The 4,441-nt window shown below is 39.5% G+C and overlaps 1 long non-coding RNA gene across 4 annotated transcripts; it reads right to left on the bottom strand.

The window, feature by feature from the left end:
* Window positions 1-1,410: 1,410 nt before the first annotated feature.
* On the bottom strand, window positions 1,411-4,220 carry LOC128436422 (uncharacterized). 4 transcript variants are annotated; one of them, XR_008338065.1, is made up of 6 exons: window positions 4,113-4,220; window positions 3,522-3,704; window positions 2,817-2,903; window positions 2,625-2,689; window positions 1,909-2,056; window positions 1,411-1,674 (listed from the first exon to the last, which is right to left on the bottom strand). It is a non-coding gene; the product is annotated as an uncharacterized LOC128436422 (long non-coding RNA). The 4 variants fall into 4 exon arrangements; XR_008338063.1 differs by having other exon boundaries at window positions 2,625-2,903; XR_008338064.1 differs by having other exon boundaries at window positions 1,909-2,689.
* Window positions 4,221-4,441: the final 221 nt, after the last annotated feature.

Raw genomic sequence — 4,441 nt, 5'->3', positions numbered from 1 at the left:
TCATAACATAATGGTATTTCCTTGCACTTCTACACCATGATATTGTCAGATAAGATGCTGATTACATTAAAGCAGTGAATGCTCTGCTTTAAGCAACATAAACACACAATGATTCAATGGATCTGAAGTAGAATGGGCACATTACATTCTGTAGAGAATGCCTCAGTTATGGAAGTCAGAAAATAACTTTCTTTATCTGAGGTTCCAGCCATTTATAGTCACAGCAAAGCACACAGGTCTGGTTGTCTAAGTGGCGCCCATATCATTGTTTAAGATGTGTAACATCAAGTTTGTGTTTCAGTGCAAAATTAGTCATTAGTCAAGAGTTCACCTTCTTCTTTACACTAAAATTAGGTGACCCAGATGTTTCACAATGCAATCTGATAAGGTCTTATGAGAAACATTCTTAACATTAAAGAAATCAACACAGAGGATAGCAATATCTGTTTGACTTTAATCCGTAGCTGATAATCAGCGGCCTGACTTATTCAAACACATTAATACTACAATGAACAAGGCAGGGGTTTTCCATCAGAAATCATTTCTTGGACATTAATTTAAAAGATCTCCAGTATAAGCAAATGTATTCTAAAATTGGTTTATATCCAAGTGTGAGGCTGTCCTGGCACATGGAAATAAGATATATATATATTGTTTGTATTAGCTTTCCCTCAGTTTAGTACTTGCACTTCTTGAAAAGCTCTATATAAATAAGATGTATTAATGTTTATACATTGCCCTCTAGTATATGTTTTCCTAAAAGTCACTGTAGATACAGAAATAACAGTATGGTTCAGGTGACAGTAAGTGGAAGCTGAAGGTAATTTCCATGTGCTCAAGAGAAACATAACGTGACGATATAGTTGATTTCTGATAGAAGGCCCTGCCTCATTCATTGTAGTATTAATGTGTTTGAATAAGTCAGGCTGCCGATTACCAGCTACTGATTAAAGGCAAACAGATATTGCTATCCTCTGTGTTGATTTCTTTAATGTTAAGAATGTTTCTCATAAGACCTTATCAGATTGCATTGTGAAACATCTGGGTCACCTAATTTTAGTGTAAACAAGATGGTGAACTCTTGACTAATGACTAATTTTGCACTGAAACACAAACTTGATGTTACACATCTTAAACAATGATATGGGCGCCACTTAGACAACCAGACCTGTGTGCTTTGCTGTGACTATAAATGGCTGGAACCTCAGATAAAGAAAGTTATTTTCTGACTTCCATAACTGAGGCATTCTCTACAGAATGTAATGTGCCCATTCTACTTCAGATCCATTGAATCATTGTGTGTTTATGTTGCTTAAAGCAGAGCATTCACTGCTTTAATGTAATCAGCATCTTATCTGACAATATCATGGTGTAGAAGTGCAAGGAAATACCATTATGTTATGATCAATTTCATTTATTGTGCACAAACATTATATTAAGGCATCTGCTGGAAATGTTATGATCAACAATTCTCATGCAAAAAATACTTTAAAAACTACACAAATAGTGTTTTGGAGAGGGGGGTTTCAGAGGGAGGGGGCAGCTCTGGAGAAAGGTCTGTCAATCCAGGTCTGCTGCTTGGTGTGATGGAGACATGAGGTTAGCATCAGGAGCGGAGGCTGCAGGAGGGACCGTGGAGCTGAGGCACACCTGTACTGCTTCTCTTGAGAAGAACTGAAGGACACAAACAAACCATAGTGTTAAATTATGAAGATGGTTCCCTCTGATTTTTTGGTTTTAAACATAAACGTCAGACAGGCCACTAAAAACTAAAAATGCTGAAGCTAACAGCTACCACACAGCAAGCTAATGCCTTCCTAAGGCTGCCAGGGAGTAGCATGAGTAGCATTGTAGCAAGAGAGTGTAGCTAATCACAGCCCTCACAGTTCTTCATCAGTGGAGAAGTACCTCGCCATGTTTTCATCTTCAGAGGAGTCATCCAAAGACTGTGCTGCTGTTCCAGAATATGTCAGGCCCGCTGCAGCCTGCTGGGCTTGAACTCTGAGCACGCAGAGTAGGCCCTCACGTCCCCTCTCAGTAAATGCATCAGTACTGCCTGAGAATATATGATATAAGACAAAAAAGTCTCAATTGTGCGTTTGTGTGTATGTATACATACACACATACAAGGCTTTCTTTTCTACAGAAATATTTTTCCTGAGTTGATGACTCTGCTTATTGCCATCTAGAATGTGAAACCAAATATATTTTTTGGTGTACCCATACAAGATGTCCAATGTAACACCAATAAAATCCAATCTACTACACTACGGTTTTAATGCCTCTGCAATAGCGAGTCGCCGGAGGCATAACTGCATGTTTTCGGATTGTCTAACTTTGTATTTGTCTTAAAGTAAAAAGGTCAAGGCCACACTGACCTCATCTTATGGTTTCAGTTGTCAAGAGATACAGTGTCATTTATATGAGAGAAAATATGTAGAAATATGTAGACGGACACTGCTCTGGTTAGCGGAGTCATACAACGCAGTGCGATAATTCTAGTGTAGTTTTTTTGTAATAAATGGGTTATCTATTTTTACAATCTACAAAAAGTTATCTATACATTTGGTCACAGAATGTTACACAAATAAATTGGCATTAAAGTTGGCATCTTGCTGTCTCACCAGTCTGACGATGCAGCTGAAGCGTCCATCAAGGGCTTTCTGCAGGTAATTTGGATTGTTTGTTTCTTTTGACGAGGAGAATAACATGAATTCATACCGATATCAGTTTACAGTCAAACCTTTTTGTGTTGACCTTGTTTAAACAGAGTCAAAGGACATTGTACAACAATGACACATATTTTTCCACAGTACCTGTCGTTCACTACTGAACTTCTGACACCCATTACTGGACTGTGTCTTCCTGTAGAGTGGTGATGTTCTCAACGTTCTTTTCACAGTCTGTCAAAACAAAATTAGAGTTACAAATGTTAATGCCCCACAACCCATTGCAGATACGGTTGTATTTGCACACCACATCGGATCAAAACAAAACTGCAGTCTGTGAAACAAGCAGTTTTGGTAGATATAAGGGAAATGCTAATATTTCTACATGAAACATATTCAGTCCCTTAAGCAAAATAACAATGATGGCAGGCCGCAACCTCGATGCCTTCGTCTGCTTTGCTTACAGACTAGTTTGCGGAGTCTCGTGCTGCCGCCCACTGACCGATACATCATCGCTCTTTTCTGAAACTAATGAAGGCAAATTCACACATGTAGACAGAAATAAACAGTATAAATTAAAAGGTGTAAATATCGCTAACATATGTTTGATGGGGGTCATCATTATACATAACAGAGGAAAACTTTGCACATGTATTCCTTAAATTTACTTGCCTTCCTGTGGAAAAAGTTGTTTTCCTAGTTAAACAATCACAGCAGGGAAGCATGATTGATCAAAATTCTTTCAGTGTGATATTAACTTGTATTTCAGCAAGCGTACTTTGGGGATTTAATAAAAATGTATATTTGGCAAATTATATAAAATGTTTTTTCTGGTATGTAACTTAAAAGTACCTCTTTAATGGTAGGATCATTTCTCTCCCTCATCTTCCTCGTGGTACGTGGATGATGGTAGTGGGCTCAACCCGGCTTCTCTTTCTCTCCAGGCTGCCCTTCCTGCTCTTCATCAAGCAAAACAAACTGTTTGGTCCAAGTTGTTGACGTTAATGAAACTCCTGTAGCTTCACTTTGATCCTCCTTGATTAAAAAACAGAACATAGCAATTGTTTTATAAAATGAATCGCAACTCCATAACATGGAAACATTATTGTCATAGTGCATACTATACATTAAACCAAATTGACCTGATATTGTGGAGTAATGGTAGACAAATACACTCCTTATTAATCTAAAGCATTCATAAATCAAATTCATGTTTATATTTATATTGTAGCGTCCCTCAATGATGAGCTAAGCGTCTTGAACTGCTTTCAACAACCATGTATTCACCTCCCAGGTAGCACAGGCTACCGTGGGCTGAAGCATGTGGCTAACAATGGCGTATTAGCTGATGAACAGCGTCCATAGTGTGGATTGACGGACTCTCTCCGCACTCGGACTGTAAACCTAGATCGTAACGATCTTTAAAAACAATAAACTACTTACCTGACAGAAGGAAGATGACATCGTGGTCTTCCAAGCGCGCCGTGTTTATGACGCAGCCCCGAGTTAAAGGGCTGGTTGTTTACAAATAGGGTTTTTACGACAGCCACACGTCATGTCCGCTCGCGCACTCGGTCCGCTCGCGCACTCGGGCCGCTCGGCTCGCGCCGCTCGGGCCGCTCGGCTCGCGCACTCGGGCCGGTCGCGCACTCGGGCCGGCCTCGGTATAAACAGACTCGCATGATCCTTCTCATTAGAGATGTAATCTAGCCTCAAATATTACTATTATATAACATGAATAACATTCACGATCACTGAAGGACACCACGCAG

Source organism: Pleuronectes platessa, unplaced genomic scaffold (genome assembly GCF_947347685.1).
Source record: "Pleuronectes platessa unplaced genomic scaffold, fPlePla1.1 scaffold_72, whole genome shotgun sequence".
Lineage (NCBI taxonomy): Eukaryota > Metazoa > Chordata > Actinopteri > Pleuronectiformes > Pleuronectidae > Pleuronectes > Pleuronectes platessa.
This window is presented reverse-complemented; position numbering and strand designations above follow the sequence as displayed.